Source organism: Hyperoodon ampullatus (genome assembly GCF_949752795.1).
Source record: "Hyperoodon ampullatus genome assembly, chromosome: 7".
NCBI lineage: Eukaryota > Metazoa > Chordata > Mammalia > Artiodactyla > Ziphiidae > Hyperoodon > Hyperoodon ampullatus.
Genome location: NC_136920.1, coordinates 47,485,636 through 47,504,825, shown reverse-complemented (window position 1 = coordinate 47,504,825; position 19,190 = coordinate 47,485,636). Strand labels below are relative to the sequence as shown.

Below are 19,190 nucleotides of genomic sequence, written 5' to 3'. Positions count from 1 at the left end.
CTAATTTTATATTTTAAAATATAAATAATTGGAAAGCATTACCATAAAATCATCTAATACACAATTGTTTTAGCACCAAAACTGAAAAAAAGTTAATATACCTCAGAGTTTCACCTCCAATCTGCTTCAGAGATATTACTGGCAAATTCAATGAAGAAAATACAAAATATGGTCCAATTTAGAGACTTAATGAAGAGGAAGACCAAGAAATGAGTTGTTTTATTTTTAAAGTATGCATAAAACAAAGTGTATAAATACCTCAGTTATAACTACCATAAAGGGGAAAAAATTAGTTATCTGTGACTATCAGCAGTTTTGTCCACTTTTAACCTTTAGTACCTAATGATTAAATATGAATTCAAGCGACCTAACTTGGCTGTGATTGCTAGTAAGAAACATCAATGTTAACTACGACCGTTTATCTGCTTATAATCTTTCAAAAATGTTTGTTCTAATAGGTCTAATTACTATACAAAGTAACATTTGATAAGCAAATGCATTTTAGATAAGCAGTTACCCTGGCCCACAATGCCTGAAGAACAAAGCACAAAACAGTCAAACAGAATGCCCATGGAACAGGAGAACACAAGGTTTTCACAATTGAGACTACCTGCAACAAAAATTAAATAGTACATTCAACTTGGTTTGTATGGCTCAGCTTCTGATATTTTACTTCTGGTATTTTATAATTTGACCTCTGCCTTCTCTGAAACTTCTTGAATAGTACTTTATACCTGTCCTATGGTACTGAATATACTGTACTTGCCTTATTCCCAAAGATAAATTTTCTGTCTCTCTCAAAATATAATTTACTGGGGGCAAGGCCTATCCATGTCTTGCTCATTCTGAATCCTTTAAAACTTCAAGCACAGTGGTCAAGTTCTGAACTTTATAAGAAGTTATACTTCTAGCTTCCTTTTTTCCCATGGATTTATCCTTATATATTTTTCTATATCCTTCTAGAAACTATCTTGATAAGCTATTCAGTTCTTAAATATAATAGTTACTTTCTCACAATGACATCAATAGTCATTTTACTCCTCAGAATCTTATTTTAGTTTCCAAAATTGAACCTGTCACAAAATTTCTTGTCGCAATACTTGCCCAAAGGTGCTCCTACCTGTGTGTGTGTGTTTATAAACACTCCCTAGAGCCAATCAGTAACCAAGTCTCTTAAACCTCTAGCAATCCCACCTTCTCCTCTCCAACCCGTTATCACTGCCAAAGCCAGAGCTCAGATCCTATTTTTCCTTAACTAGAGGTCACCACTTCCGAGAGCATTCAGAAATTGGGGAGAGTGATTACCACGCTCTCTGAGGAGTTTTACTGGCACTTAATGTCAAGGATGAGGGAGACTGTCATACAATGCACAATTAACACTCCACAATTAAAAATTACCCCACCCAAAACTGTCCCCACTGAGAAAATACTGGACTGACTGGTCTCTTCACTTCTAACGATACCTAATTTGGGGTCTTACCCACGCCACACTTCCAAACATTCTCTAAACTGGCCATAAACTGACCTATAACACAACACTGACTGTCACTGCCTAACCTCAATGATGTCCCAACTGCTTACAGGATTGGCATACATTTCATCTTTGTCCATATCCTCCTTCTTGAACCTTAGCTTCCAACACAGAACCACCTTCCAGTGTTCTGTAATGTACCTTGCTGTTACACAACCAAATCCTTCCATTCTTGCTCATTCTTCAAAATGAATGATGTCTTTTCCTTTGTGAAATCTTCTCCTCCACAGACTAAGGTACCCGCCAAACAGACACTAAAGCTGGTACATAATTCTACATTTTAATTATTTACTTCCACATCATTCTCTTCTTCTAGAATGAGAGATTTTAAAAGTAACCTGCAAACACTTTTGTTAGTAATTTCCATACTCTTAATCAGGGAGGGAAGTAAACTGCTAGATTAGTCAGATAGAGCCTGATCCTAAATGAAGCCAAAAGTATAGATTGCAGTTTCAACAACTACAGTATTTTATATATTAGAATATATATATTCTATCTATGTTATATTCCCTTTGTGATCAGCTCTCCTCTCTGCAGCGCTTTGCTTCAGTTACACTAATGTCTCCTTTGCAATGCCTCCCACGAGTCAAGTACCCAGGAGCTCAGTACTTCTGTTCCTTCTGCCTAGAATACTCTTCTCCCAGATATCCACACTTCTCTTACTCCCTGGCTTTATTACTATAGATCTTTGCTCAAATGTCATCCATCAGAAGAACATCTCTCAATATTTATAAAAAGTAATAAAGCCTTAAGGGCACTCCTCTACCTCCATACCCTCACTATACCCTCTTACTCTGCTTTATTTCTCTCCAAAGCACTTATCATCACCTAACTCATTTTAATTTGTTTAATGTCTTTCTCTCCCAATTAAAGTATAAGTTCCATGTAGGTAGGGCTCTATTATGTTCTCTGCTGTATCCCCAAAGGCCTAGAATAGTGCAACGCATACAGTGGTCACCCATACTTTTTGAATAAATACACTTATTTTAGTATGCAGGAGAACAGTCGTAACAGGACCATCCAAAATGGTATTTTTTACGTAGACTAAACCAACGATCCACAACTCTCTGCACAACCTGCTGTTCCCAAAAAGTTGAAAAACAAACCTGAGCCCATCGCATGTAAAAATTTTCAATTTCAAGTTAAAGGGGATCTAACAATTAATGGTTTATCGTAATGCTATGAAAACTATATAGTATGCTTTAGAAATGACCACATAAAAACTGAAGGAAAACTCCAGAAGCTAAAATGTAACACTTCACATATAACAGGAGAAATGAGATAAGAGTTCATGCCATGAATTCAGAGTAGACCAAAAGCAAAACCAAAGATATACAAACATTACTGGGAGAAAAAATACTGCACGGGTTATACAAACTCTGCAGAACACACTTCCCCATAGTACTTTAACTCAAGCAGTCATTTTCTCCAGGGGTAATTTTTCCTCTGAACAATGTTTCTACTATAGTAGTAACCTGAAAACGCTTTTAAGTCTGAGCTCCAACAACTCAGGAAGGAAAATGTTTTCCCCACCTCTGACTAACCAAAAGCAAACTGTTTCAAACAAAAGTCAAGCATATCATAGGAATCTTGATAGCTACTGCTTTTTTCATTCTCAATCCAGATTTCACTTCTTAAAAAGCACAAACTTGGTATTAAACTTCCTTTACCAATCAAAAGGCTTCCAAAGTAGAAACTCATATTTTCTTTTAGCTATTTACCTTACAAATATTAAAAACTGTAAAACCTTCTTTAATATTACATTAGTAACAAATTCTAAACTCTACACTCAAAAAGCAACTACTATATGGCATATAGATTCTCTGCTTTAGGTAGGTGAGAATTCATGAGGATTTCCAGTATTTAAGGGCAGGGAGAAAATAGGCCCACTATGGAAATGAAGAGCATTTTTCCATACAGAGACAGCAGAAGGAACCAATCCCTACTATATTAAAAAAATGTTCTCACTTTTATTATTTAATATGCCTCTCCAACAAACAAGGTCTGGGGTAGATAAAATAAATGTTAATTGTATTAACACAGGTTAGGTGCTTACCCATCGGTAAGGTCACAGGAGCTCACTACTAAATATAACAGATTTATTAATAGAATTAAATTTTTGTAAAAGATAAGGGTGCTTGGAAACATATACGAAGTGAATACCTAACCAGCCAATTTAATGCAAGTTCTAAATTTCTAGCTAACTAAAAACAAAAAACAGAAAGAAAAGTAGTGAAATGCAAAAAAAAAAATATTTTGTATTCAAGGGAAAATGTTCAGCAAAGTACAAAAACTCAGAAGTAACTAGTTACCAGATGGTTTCATTAATCTTACAGCCGTATTTGTACAACAGGCCACACATCTGTATAGACCTCCCCAGGCAAAGTTCACCAACTTTAGAAACTTACAGGACTTGGGGCTGACTTCCACAGCAAGTCAGGCAACCCAGCCAGTGGCATGCACCATTAGCAGAATGTAGAGGCCTCAAGTTCCCATCTAAACAGGCACTCTCTAGGCTATATCAAAACTATGCTGACACTCAAGTAGATTTTCTAATAAATGAGCTTGCCTAAAACTCGTCTTTAAAATAAAAAAAAATTTATATATATATATATATATAATCATTTAGCCACATATCATCGTCTCTTTCAAAAGGGTCACTTTGAAAGATACTCTTTTTGCAAATGCTTTCATAATTGATTTTAGTAACACAAGACTGACTTTGTCAACCATCCAGAAAACTGGAGACACACTCAGTTTGGAAGACAAATTAAGTGGTTCATCAAATGCTCCTTCACTGATCAGATCTCTGAAATTTTCCCTGGGTAGGAGTACAAATAAAAAGAAGAAATATTCACCAAATATCCAGTAACTAGAGGATAAAGAAAACAGTTTCTGAACTTCTGCTATAAAGTACTGGCACAATTTTTTTCACTTAGCAGAAGTGTGAAAGTATTTAGAAAACATGCAAGCTGAAATCAGACCTCAGCCAAAAGATGTCTGGGAAACAAAATGAACAGTCTTATACCTTACTCCATTCAATTTTTTGTGTAAGGGGTCACAAAACACGGTCCAAATTAAGATGTAACTGTTACAATTTTATCTTTAACGTTTGTGGGATCCTCTGTGAGAAACATGTTGCACTTTAACATAACTTCCATTAGAATTCACTCAAAAATACAGTCTTCACAGACTGATTTATACCTTAAGAAATAAATCTAACCAACATTTTAGTTGGATGTTAAAATTAAAACTAGGGAAAGACTCACAAAATATAGAGTGCTCAGTACAAGTAATAAGGATTGAATTAATTTGAAAAGAGGAGAGAAAGGAGCATTCAAAGTACTAAAAAGAAATGACAAAGGTATCTAAAAGGCTTTGATAAAAGTACTATGATGCTAGGATACCTAAGTCACAATGTGAGTGGACACGTCCAATAATGGAGCAATAGTTCATTAAATGGCAGCAGTCTGACAGTGAAATACTATGAGGCCAACAAATACATGGCAAGAAAAGCTGAGTGGGGAAAACGCTCACAGTATATTATATCAAAACCACATTAAAGGGACTTCCCTGGTGGCACAGCGGTTAAGAATCCGCCTGCCAATGCGGGGGACATGGGTTCGAGCCCTGGCCCAGGAAGATCCCACATGCCGCAGATCAACTAAGCCTGCGTGCCACAACTATTGACGACCCCGCGCCTAGAGCCTGTGCTCTGCAACAAGAGAAGCCACCGCAAGGAGAAGCCCGTGCACCGCAACAAAGAGTAGCCCCAACTTGCCACAACTAGAGAAAGCCCGTGCACAGTAACAAAGACCCAACGCAGCCAAAAATAAATAAATAAATAGATTAAAAAAAAAAAACCACACATGTTAAAGAACAATGCAGAGTAAGATTCCATTTTTTAAAATCATAGATATACTATATTTTGATATATAGTGTATTTGCCCAAATATGGGATGATGCAAAAAGAATTGAACTTTCAAAATTACTCAGCAATTGTTATATATGAACATGTACTTAAAACCAATATGTAACAGAACTATATCACTGTTATTTCCATAATTTCACAAATTTCAGTAAGCACCTCTCATGTCACACAGCAAACACCAATCCTGTACTGTAATTCATTCCAGACCCTTTGGAGCATATTATGATCAATGGTTGAAAGGACAGCACTGACATGTTCCTTTATTTCCTCAAGGATGTGAGGAAGAGGTGGTACAAGAGTTGCATGGTATAACAGCTGGAAATTCGGCAGCCACTCTTGCAGAGGTAGGCCAATATTTTGAATACAAGCTCAATCTCTCACCATGGTAGGTAAGTCTTGAGGAATCTCCAGAACCCATAAAGAAAGTAAGGCAAACTCCCATCTTACTAAAAAGAAACAAGTTGCAGCTGTAGGAAAAATCAATCTATTAGCACAACTAGATATGCTATTTCTGTCACCGTGTTTTCTGCAAAATGAATGGACTAAGGATTCACACGTGAAAACTAAGAAATGTAAAGATAACTCTACAATTTGATAATCATGTATTAGTATAGTTATATTAATAGTATGATAGTATAATTATTTTTAACCTGGTTATTGAGCAGTAAGTTTTTCTTTAACTGTTTTTTTTAATCACCATGTAAAAGGAGAGGTGTTTTACCCCTTAGAAACTATTCAACAGAAAAGCTGCTATAAATCTTCACAAATTCTCTCATTACCTGATATTCTGTTTATTTTAAACAAAGTTTTTTTGAAGAAGATATTAACCTGAAAACACCTCCATCAGTGCTAATTTCAGGTGCTTATGGAGGCCACCAAAAGAAATCAATTTTTTTAGAAAGAGGAATTAAAAACAACAGATTTAGGAAGTGTTCGGTGCCTTCAGAACACTCTAAAAACCAATAGAAGATAAAGGACTGACCTCCTTTACATCTGTAGCAGAAGAAAGAAGTAGAACTAAAAAGGGAATTCCTAAGAGAAGAATTCAGATGGAACTAGGTAAACAAAGCCAACCCTAAGGTACTCTACATTAATATTTCACTGAAATTTAGCTCTCTTATGTCACAGATTAACACAAGCCAAGTTTGCTGAGTTGTCCATACTTTAATTTTAAAAGTTCAAAATAAATTGTTTTAGTTAATGGAATCATCACGTAGTTGCCGTAAAATTTTAATCACACACCAAGCATCTTCTTCAAATCAGCTCAACCTGTCTCTTTAAATTATCTATTATTATTTATGCATCTGCCTCTTTACCAAGCAATCTGTCATACATAAAAGTCTTAGAACAAGAGCAGAAGAAAGTTTAAGTCATGAAAGCGCTACACAGAGAAACATATACTCCTGGAATACTCTCAGAATTCACTGCCACTACCTTCTTTCTCTTCTTTCTCCCCCCCCCCCACTATCAAAATGTTTTAGCCTACTATGTAAAAGCATTCTTAATATGAAAAAGTCTGAAAACCTAAAGCTTTCTCCATGGTGTTGTGGTGTACTTTGCATTCCTACCACTAGATGGGAGACTGTACAGAGAAACAACAGGACTGGCAAGAACAGACATGGGTTCAAGCTTACCTATAAACAGACCCCTTAATTTTGAGACTGCTTAGGATTCCACGTAATTTCCAAACCTAGACAAGTTTAGTCCCAACCCAGATTCCAAATAAGATCTTAGAGGTGAGGAGAATCACATTTTGGTAAGCACTACCTCAGAGGTAACTATTACTTCTGTGTTAATGTTAAATTTACCAGATAATGTAAGGTAACAATAGAAAGTTACTTAACAGAATAAAAACACATCACTTAATATAAGAATAAAAAAATTATTTAAATTTATTTAAACAAAATAAAAACATTACAGTGTTCCAACTTTAAAAAAAAATCACATGTCTATGGTATAAGCACAAGGCGTTCTCCTTCCCTTCTTTGGAGATCTGAAATTTCAGAATTACAATCCCACCTGTAGAAAAGAAAACAAAGTACGGATTGAATAATTTAAGAGTAAATGCCAAAATTACAAATTCTCTTTGTACTACATTCTAGGAACTTAATAATAGTTCATCAGCCCAGTTAAGGAGATACAACCAGGATTCTCAAAAACAATCGAACACTGGATCAGAAACACACAAAACCTGATTTCCTAAGCAAAATAAAAGGTCAACTAACAATACATTACAAGTTCTGTACTTACCTCCAACAATGCTGTAAACCAGAACAGTCCAGGGCTGCAGAAAATATGGAAAGAATTCTTTCATTCCACTGAGACCAGGAAAAAGGAACCAAAGCTTGAGAGACTCTATGAGTGCAGATCAGAGTTCTCTAAAGGAGAAAAAAATTATGTGGAGAGGTTCAAAGAACTGGGACTAAGTCTGTAGAAAAGTATGTTATTAGGAAGCAGTGATCAGTGCCCTGATTTTCCCGTAACAGTCCTGGTTTACACCTGTTGTCCCAGTGTTCCATTCAGATAGCATATACTTCAGATAGCATATACTTTCACTCTTGAAAGTGACCCAGTTTGGATAATAAATCATATGTCACTCTATTATAAATGACCTAATAAAAGTCTACATGTAGCTAAGGAATTAATAGACAATCACCATCTACTCTGAGTATATTTGCATTTTTCTTTCTCTGAGGGTTATACCATTCTATTTTGTCCTCTCATCCCCAACAGAAACCTCTATGCAAATGAGTCTCAAGTTTCTTCTCTGGGGAATTGGAAATACTAGAAATTTTCACCTCTATGTCCAAAAATATCTTTTGCTTAAAAAACAGGAACATAATCTTAACTGTAACCTGATTGTCCCACCATTTTTGTTTTAAGTGATAAAGATTCATTCTTTGCTTTTTTAAAATAAATTCAGGAATCTTTTGTTTCCTTTTATCTTCCACAACGTGTGGCATGGTTTCTTGTACATGTGTTGATATGATGGTATAAATACTTGTAGAGTTATAGGTGAAACAAAAGTCCATTTCTCCACTCTAAGATCCAGAGGGAAGAAGAGAATAAGAGGCAAAAAGTCCTCCCCATAGCTAGGTTAATGTTATTCAGTAACAGCCAACCCCACATCTAAAAAGTAGGAATCCAAAAGAATTTTAATGGCTTCTCTTAAGAATTTAAATCTGCCTAGACAGAGGGAATAACAAATTGCAGTTAGCCTCTGTGCCAAAGTCTACTCACCCAGAAAACACAAATTTCATGTCCCCAATGCAATTACAACAATAGAATCTTTATATTCCACCTTCCCACAACTTTGCAAACTTCAGTACAAACAAACAGAAATCCCATTTCTTCTACAATACTCACTGCATACTATAATATGCCAAATAGTCTGACGAGTTAGAAATATACAATAGTCGACAAAGTTCTGCCATCATGAAGCTTATATACTAGTGGGGGAGACAATCAATAAACAAATGAACAAAAACATGTCAGATGGTGAGAAGTGCTAAGGATTTGTTAGCCCTTAAGAAGAATGGGGCAGGTGCTTGGGGGAGGTTGCTATTTATACATGATAATCAGGGGTCCTGCATAAAGAGACTTCTAAAAATTAACAGCAACAATGGTAGGGTGTCACCAGTGGCTTGGAGGCCTATGGAACTGACCACCATGATTAATTACCATCTTCCACATAGTAGGGAAGTACGGAGGCATCCCATTCATTCTACATCACCTATGTGTGCTTCTCCCTTACCAAACCAAAGTCATGATGAACAACAATCTTGTTGATTCTGCAAAGCCTCTAGTTTTACGTAGTTAAGTAGAGACAGCGGAAATCTCATTTATTCACACACTTCACAATTAAATCAAAGCAATACGTTCACCTTCAGTGAGTCAAAATGGTACCAGCCATCTACTACAGTTCATGAAGTAGGCATCAAGAGACCCCTCAAAGCCAGTGGGTAACAAAGTGAATGCCATTTCTGAAAAACCTTTTTCCAAACTGATGTAAACAGTAATGACAGATATAACCAAAAATAGTAAGCACTAAAGAATAACCCACCTACATGGCTTTAAGTTTTGAAATAATGCTAAGTGGAAAATGTGAGCAATTAATATATTATTAACAAATCCCAATAAACTAAAGCCAAAGTATTTTTCCTAGTAAGTTTAAACTTGAGCCTTTAAGTTTCTACAGGAAAAAATAATCACTCAGAGTATTTCAGCCAAAAGATCTCCATTCTCACACATTTCGTAACCATACAACTGTTCTTATGAAATTCACTATAACCCACATTTGCCTATTTCTCAGCAAAAAAAAAAAAAAAGCTGAAAATTTCATGACAAATGACTTTCTTGAAAGGCATAATATCTTCTGAGATAAAAATATGCTTTATAAGATGTCAAAATTGAAGATATTACTTTTTTAACTTAAAAATTCCATGTAGGGCTTCCCTGGTGGCGCAGTGGTTGAGAGTCCGACTGCTGATGCAGGGGACACGGGTTCGTGCCCCGGTCCGGGAGGATCCTACATGCCGCGGAGCGGCTGGGCCCGTGAGCCATGGCTGCTGAGCCTGTGTGTCCAGAGCCTGTGCTGCGCAACAGGAGAGGCCACAACAGTGAGAGGCCGGCGTACAGCAAAAAAAAAAAAAAAAAAAAAAAAAAAAAAAAAAATTCCATGTAAATTATGCAATAATATTAAAGAAAAAAACACCAGTTTGAATCTAAAAATCCAAGCTTTGGCCATTAAAAATTGTTTGTTGATCTGAAAACAACACTTTTTCAAATTATGCAGGAGAATAGGGAAGGAATTTGGTACATTTATTTAAATTCTAAAATAAAGTTATTTGAGTTGTTTAAAAGTCATCAACCGATTAGCTCTTCTGTTAAAAGTTGGCAGGATCACAACTTATTCTACACAGTTAGTTACAGATTTATTTCCCCTAAATATAGGCTTTAAGTATTTCTCAATACAAGACATTTTGATAAACAGATCTCTGCTGCTAGAGAATTTGGAAACAATTAATTTAACACAACATATATTGTACATAGTACTTACAGTGGGTTTTAATTTAGTTCTGCTTTTATGTACCAACTTCAATAACACTAATAATAAAAGACTAAGAATAAAAACAGTCGATTCTTTCATGCAAGTATCTGTATTTAGGTAGACAGATAATATCACATGTATTTTCAAAACCCACATTCTGTCTGTAGATGGATATCTGAAGAGTTCCTCAAATTTGAAAGAATGTATCTTTCACTTGATTTGTTATGGTAAGGTAATACAAATCTTAAATGGTCCAGACAAGTAGCAGGGAAAATTTAACCACCTTTCTCCTTTCAATTTACAATACCACCCTTTCACCAATTTCCCTTTTGCTGCAGTGACAAAGGTTCCCCAAGTAGCCTTCTACCCAACTAAAATGCTACCACTTTGAAGACTACTATTTTTAGGCTATGATCCTTGCCTAAAGACAATTTTTCCCACTGAAGGTAGGGGGATGGCTCAGGCGGTAATGTGAGCGATGGGGAGCAGCAGATGAAGCTTCACGTGCTCATCCACCACTCACCTCCTGCTGTGCGGCCCGGGTCCTGCTAGGCCAGGAATCCTGGCCTAGCAGGACTGGGGACCCTGCTATATTGGATACCTTCCAGAATGACTGGGATTGGCCAGTGAGGAGAAGGCATGTCTGTTTTTAGTTCTTTCTATTCCTTTAAAGTTCATTTCTCCCTAGTAGAGCTCTTCTCTGACTCCACTTATTTGACAGTCTATCCTAAGTGCTATTCATTTCCAAAATGCATCGAACAGTAATGACGGGGATGCTAATTCCACCAATCACTAAAATTCTGCTCTAGGCTCTCCTTCCAACACTCCCATGCATGGCTGAATCCACTTCCATGTGCTAGGACTGTACTATAACAGGATGAAGTGACATCAGAATAACCAAAAGATCCAGAACCAAATTCTAGATTCACTATTTTACCATTATGACTTCAAGCATGTTAATTAGCCACTCAGTTTCAATATCGCCATTTTAAAAACAGGGATGGCAGTAATTAATTTTCACAATATATACTGTAAGACAACATATTTAGAGTACTTTACAAGCTTTAAAGCACGATTAAATATTAGATATCATTCATTTTACTTAGTATCATATTTTACTGGTGAGTTTTCCCTCATTTTAGTAGATTATTCCTCCATCACTTTTCCAATACAGTACTATGAAACCACCTCAAACTCAAGGACATCTGCAAAACCTTCTTCAGAATGTTTATAAAGCCCAACTTCTTCCACTGAGAAGTGTTAACCAGTTACTTGCACTGGATCGTAAGAGGGGCAAAATCTTTATACATAGGGATTTCTTCATACTTTATAACAAAGTTCTTTCACATCCTTAGTCTTTTGATTTTGTATTACAACAGCCTTGTGACAAGGCAAGGGATGCTTTGTTATTTCCATTATAAAGATTTAAATACTTGCTTACCTTGCCTACCTAAAGTAACACAAACTAGTAGCTGTGCTGGAATTAGTCTTTAAAAGAGTATTTTCCACTAGAGGAATGGATGAAGATATATACATATTTTCCTCTCCATTCTCTCTCTTCATTTCACATGGTTTGAGTCTTGTCTTCACCTTCTCTAATTATTCTAAAATTCACACATTTCTTTTTAGCGCTCACAAATATAATTACTAGTACAGACAGTAACCACCTCTTATCTAGTACAGTATATTCTGCTCCAGTAACCACCTCTTATCTAGTATAGTATATTCTGCTCATTAGCATCCTCGTTTTCATTCTGACTACAATAAACTGAATATCATTCAACTGAAGTTCACAAGGGATGGGTTTAAAGAGTTTTGGCATCCCCATCTCCAAGTGACTCAGAAACTGCAAGCCTTAATTTATAAGCAAGGTTTAAAAAGCCAAGAATATTACAAAACAAAGTCAACTCACCAGATTTTAGGTGAGTAGGGCTTACATGATTTTACATGAGAGGAACACATAAGGCAGTTTTCCAGTCATCTGCCAGAGATGTAATCATTCCCAATTCTAAGTAATAGGAGAAGAGGTAAACTATGTTAAAAAGGGCCTCAAAAACTACCATACCTTCTCGTTGGTCACCAGCTAAGTTAGGAAAACATAACTCTGATGAAGAAAGTCAAAGAAAAGGCACTTCTAGGTTAAGTCTACAAGCCCAAGGACAGGAAGCAGCTTAAGCTTGTCTTAAAAAGGTTTCCAGCTCCTGATTGGAAGAAATGGTTTTCTCCCAGCAGTTAAACAAGGAGTGTCTCAGCCTCCTCAGCTGCTTTATAAATATCAATAGCTTTCTAACTTAGCTGCCAGTTGCAACTCTGTACTAATTTCTTTTTCTGTAACTGATTTTTAAATCAGTACTTATGGTTGTTGTTTACTGCCACTCAGCTATGTTTATGCAGTGTTCCTGGGATGTGCTACAGAAATCACCTGCAAATAATGCCTTGGTCCACTCTAGGTCGCCAATTCAAAACATTCTGCAAGAATATGAAGAACAAAAATAAAGGAGGGTTGGGCTTCCCTGGTGGCGCAGTGGTTGAGAGTCCGCCTGCCGATGCAGGGGACACGGGTTCGTGCCCCAGTCCGGGAAGATCCCACATGCTGCGGAGCAGCTAGGCCCATGAGCCATGGCCGCTGAGCCTGCGCGTCCGGAGCCTGTGCTCCGCAACGGGAGAGACCACAACAGTGAGAGGCCCGCGCACCGCAAAAATAAATAAATAAATAAATAAATAAATAAATAATAAAGGAGGGTTTATACCATACCATGTCTAAAGTCTCATACTGAATTAATACCTAACACAAATTCCAAACCTGATAATACACAATTACATAGTTCTGTGAAAAGTTACAAAAGTTAATGCTGAGAAAAGAAAAATAAAAAAGGAAATACTGCCTGCTAAACCTTAAGTTCTCAGTCATTGAAAAGCTGGTGTTACTTCTAAAAAGAAATGTACAAATGGGAATAAGGATAATGTGGTTATATCTTCCAGATCTGAAAACTGAAGACAACGTGACCATGTAAAGAACAAACCAGATCTTGCCTCCTTGAGTTTCATACCAAGAGATGAAACGCAGCTATCCTGTAACCCTCTTGGATATGCAGTTCTTAAAAACAAATTCACTGCAGAGCAATCCATTCAATTTCGTATTTATACCAATAAATCTTCACACTGGCCTTATAAATCAAAACTAGACCCATTTCCCCACAACATCTCATCTGAAATAAAGCTAGTAACTGCAATTAGTGAGATGTTTTGTTTTCTACTCACCTAATATAAATGCTACACATTTCCAAAATCTTGCCCCTCCCTCCCCAAAAATGCTACCTGAAGATAGACAAACTTAGCAGTTAAAAAAGATACCAACAAATATTAAAACAAGTTTCCTAGGTATAATTCATATTGTATACAACTAAAGATTATTCTAAATGATTTCAATAAGTTGCTTAATTAAAGTTACAAAAGGTAAAAAAATGCCAAAAAGAAAGATAGCTCACACTGTATTTGACAAGTTAATTCAAAACTAACTACACATACATGTACCTGCAAGTAAAACCTTTTTTTTTTTGGCTGCGCTGCACGGCTTGTGGGATTTTAGTTCCCTGACTGAACCCGGGCCCTCGCCAGTGAGAGCATGGAGTCCTAAACCTGGACCGCCAGGGAATTCCCTGATCTTCTCTTAGTGGTGGTCCTAAGAACACAAAAGTTTGCAGGCCAAAAAAGAGTAGACAGCTATACTCGGAAAAACGGATGCAGTGTTGGTCTATTACAAGTTCCAGCATTAATAAGTAGACATATGCAACCCCCATCCACAATATATATCCATAGTATACACATACTTCAAGAAACAGTCTCCCCAACAAATAAATAACCTTTGAAACAAAAATAACGCTTAATTTCTATGGTTCTATGAAATTAAACTAAGGGATAAAAATAAGGTGTAAGGCATTAATTCACAAATTCATCACTTAACCAAATAATTTTAAATTACTGTGCAAATGAACACAAGGGGATGGATTAGTGATGCTCCATTATATACCCTCAACTGATCTCCCATTATAACCAACAGCCAACAAAAGCAAGACAATCACCAGTGTACATCATTTAGTCTGTGGCAGTAGTTAAGGGACCACCATCATCACCGCTTTTCAGGTATCAAATTCATAATCCTAGCATGAACACTATGAACTTATCAGGTGAACCAACTAGCTAAAGACCAAGATCATATCTGAGTATTTGCAATAAAGATTCTGTCCAGGAAATTCACATTTAAAAAATAAAACAAAAAACTGTTGACTAGGGCTTCCCTGGTGGCGCAGTGGTTGAGAATCTGCCTGCTAATGCAGGGGACATGGGTTCGAGCCCTGGTCTGGGAAGATCCCACATGCCGCGGAGCAACTAGGCCCGTGAGCCACAACTACTGAGCCTGCGCATCTGGAGCCTGTGCTCGCAACAAGAGAGGCCGCGATAGTGAGAGGCCCACGCACCGCGATGCAGAGTGGCCCCTGCTTACCACAACTAGAGAAAGCCCTCGCACAGAAATGAAGACCCAACACAGCCAAAAATAAATAAATAAACAAATAAATAAATAAAAAGCCAAGCATTTGAAGCCCTTTAAAAAAAAAAAAAAACTGTTGACTAAATAGTTCATTCATCAGCCCAGTATATTAAGTCCATTATCGTCATCAAAAATTTATTAAATATTTACTAAGATATTATTATGCACCAGGCATTCATTATATTCTGGGTATTGGGGATACCAAGACAAAGCAGAGTCCCTGTCTTCAGGAGAAATAAACATGCTCAGGATGCTCTGAGTTAAAAAAAAAAAAAAAGAAAAAGAAGAAGAAAAGGAAAACAGAAAAAAGAAAATGCCTCTGCAGAGGGGTAGAGGAGCAATTTGATTACAACTGCTACTGAAAGGTTGACAGATATGGCTCATCTGACCAACCAGGGAAAGGGGAAGAGGGGAGAAGGTTCCTGTTCTCCCTCACCAAATAAGGGCATCCAACTCAAACATACGTGCCCCAAGGGGGCAAACATTAAAGGAAGATAAACATCCTGTGGTCAACCTGGCTGACTGAAGTGAAAAATTCAGAAAAGAAAGCATTTGAAACATGGTTGGAAAGGCTAATAGGAAGTATTTTATTATCAAGTATTTTAATATTTTACATAATTCACACATTTTTAATATGATAGAAGAAAATTCACATTTTTGTTGGCCATTTTCTCCTAAAACAAAGTCACAGAAAACAGTGCTACCCCTCCCTCCCAATGACAGTAAAATATGTAAGTTAAAATTGTTTTTCAAGGAAAGATGATATATTGGTAGGTGAACTACTCTAATTAATGGAGAATGAAGCAAAAGCTCATAAAGAAACCATCCTTAATCTTAGTTTCCAAAGCACCAAGCCAAGAACAAAAAAGCTAAAGGGGCACAAATATAGCATCACAGAACAGCAGAGCAGGGAGGTAATTTAGAAAAAAAGCAATTTAAGTGAGTAAGGGATTTTCCTAAGGTCATATGGAGCTGGGGCCAGCACACCACATTCCAGTTCAGGGCTTATTCCTCTAAAAGCATAGGAAGTATAAGAAGTTGCTGTTTCCAAATGTAATCTTACATATTTACAGAAATTATATTTCTCAAAGAAAGGCTTTCTCCTAACTACATCCCATTCCCTAAAAGTTCTCTGTGAGCTATGAGATTCCCCAGATTGCCTGACTTCTACTCAAGGTTCTTCACTGCCATTTAAGTGCTAAATTTATTCTCTATTTCCTTTTATTAGTGTTTCCTTCCTCTGGCCTCAAAGCACCCCATTTACCATCTCCAGTTGTACAGATTCCTTTGTTCCCCAAGCACAGTTCCAGCTTTCCTACCTACAGATGTTTGCTCAGTGCTCTTTCCTCCACCTGAAATGCCTACCGCTCCTCCCTAATTATCATTTAAGGTCCATTTCTTCCCCTTATCGAAAGCAGTTATCTCTCTCTCTCTCCTCTAGTTTTCAATGACATTTGATCTGAGTTTATCTCACACTGCCTGGTAATACAACTATCTGTATATGTCATCTTCCTTACTAGACTGAGGACGTGATCAGCAATTTCAGTTTTAGATTTCTCAATAATCTCAACACGGTAACTTGTTTATATAACAGACACTCAATATGCAATTGCTAATGTGTATATTAATTTCCACTAGACTAATAAAGTCTTGTTTGGTAGAAATCAGGCTTTAAAAACCTAAAGAAACTAATAATTAATGTATCCTTTGTAGATAAATTGATATCAATTGTTAAACCACATAAATCAAACATGCCCCCAAGAATCTTATCAAACTTTTCCTCTTCACGCTGACCATCATCAGATGATAAGATAGTTTGTGTTTAAGTTCATTCATAAATTTGGAACTCAAAAAAACTTCACTTGCACCCAAGCCCACAAAAGCCATGAGATCAGTGTACCTGATTTTATTTATTCAGTGAGCCAAACCACCATGTATAACAACATTCAGAAGTACACTTCAGGTGCCAAAGCTCATCTAGCCCCTGCACAAATGGCAACAGGATTGTAGATTCCTATCTTCCTTCCCTTTCAATAACCCTGCCACAAATTACCAGGAAAAAGGAAAGCGTACTTCTCCAGTTCCGTAATGCTGGCATCTACAGCTAGGAAAGCAGCTAATAAATGGGAGGAAAGGGGATCCTAAAATCAGGATCTGGGGAGAAGAGACCAGAGTCTATCAAGATAACTCCTGTCCTTACAAGACATTTAAGGGCTCTCTCTCCAACCTCATCTCCCTCTTACTCTCATTAACACTTTACATTCCACCATACAGCACTACTTAAAGTTTTCCCCAAACACATCATAATGCTTTCTTGCCTCTGTGTCCCTAAATGTGCTAATCAATTTAGGAGGAATCCCTTTGTCCATCTGGCAAATCACTGTTCATCCTTAAAATTCTTGTTACCTCCTCTACGAAGCTGTCATTAACTCCTTCAAAATTACTCCAGCCCCTACTTTGATACTTCATGTAAATAGTATTATGCATTTATCTCAATTATTACAATTATTTGTTTACACATTTTCAACATCAGATCTCATGTTCCTTTTAGAGTAACGATTAAGTGCCATTCATTTTACATTACTTTCTAGACCTTGATCACTTTTCCTCAGCACCCCATTTAATGCTTCTAACCAGGGGTTTTGCCAGCACCGTTCAATTCAACAGAACTCAATCTCAGAACTTTCACCCCATATTCTTGCTCATAGAACAAGCAAAAGATTTTAATACAGTTTCCTAGATAATTTTACTAAAATAACATGAAATTTTAGAAAAAGATCTGCTCTTATAATTCTCTTTTTTCCACTCAGGCCTTCTCCAAGAAATATAAAGTCACACAAAATAATAAACTCTTGAGTCTGTTGGTACACAAATGAATTAAGATTTAGCTACATTACACATTCCAAAAAAATTAATTTGGATTTCCATAGGCAATTCACCACAGAGCCCTAAGACAAGGACAAAAAGGGCATAGGTGAAGTAGGTAGTAGGAAGAAGCCAATCAAGGTCAACATCCAGTTCATTCATTATAGCCTATTAAAGACATATACTTCATTTCTATCTTTCTTTGCACTTTACAAGTTTTGCCAATATCTTATAACAAAAAACACAAGCATTTAGCAAATAAGGCCTATAGCATTCTGCTATCAGGTGTGAACTATCACAAATAACACAAACTCTAAAATCAAAGACTGCCTGGAATTCACTTACAACAACCATACATTAGCAAATAATACTCATAATAACAGGGAAAAAAAAAGAAAAAAACAAAAGAAACATTTGAAATCAAATATACCAATATTAAGTAGGTCCTGGAATAAATAATATTTTAAGTGTGTCAAACTACCCTAATTTTATATAATCTAACTCTGGAAATTTACTTCTTAACTTCCATAATTCTTCACGTTTTCAACCAATAAAGAATAAAAATTTACTTCATCACGGAAACAGAAAGAAGTTTAAACAAACAACTACTACTTATAGCAAAGGCATTACCCCTACAGTAATCTTTCTCTTCCTTTATGGAAAAAATCCTAAAACGTTCTTTGATAACACATTAGAAACCTCTCATGGAAATTTCATCCCTCCTTCATTCTTTCAGCATCTTTTTATTACATACTTGCTATATGCTCTATTTAGCACAGTAAAGAGGACACACAAGGGTTTTCTGTAAACACTTATAATTATAGAAGCTATACGTACCCCAATGTCCACTGCAGCACTATTTACAATAGCCAGGACATGGAAACAACCTAAATGTCCAATGACAGATGAATGGATAAAGAAAATGTGGTACATATATACAATGGAATATTACTCAGCCATAAAAAGGAATGAAACTGGGTCATTTGTAGAGATGTAGATGGACCTAGAGTCTGTCATACAGAGTGAAGTAAGCCAGAAGGAGAAAAACAAATATCGTATATTAACGTATATATGTGGAATCTAGAAAAATGGTACAGATGAACCTATTTGTAGGGCAGGAATAGAGATGTAGACATAGAGAACAGACATGTGGACACAGGGTGGGAAGTGGAGGGTGGGACGAATTGGGAGATTAGGTTTGACATAAATGCACCACTACCAAGTGTAAAATAGATAGCTAGTGGGAACCTGATGTATAGCACAG

General features: G+C 36.6%; 1 protein-coding gene across 4 annotated transcripts in view; it reads right to left on the bottom strand.

Annotated features, from left to right (window-relative positions):
* PICALM (phosphatidylinositol binding clathrin assembly protein) overlaps nt 1–19,190 on the bottom strand; it is a gene marked incomplete at its 3' end in the record, with an annotated part of 103,628 nt that overhangs the window by 73,159 nt on the left and 11,279 nt on the right. The window lies entirely within an intron of this gene.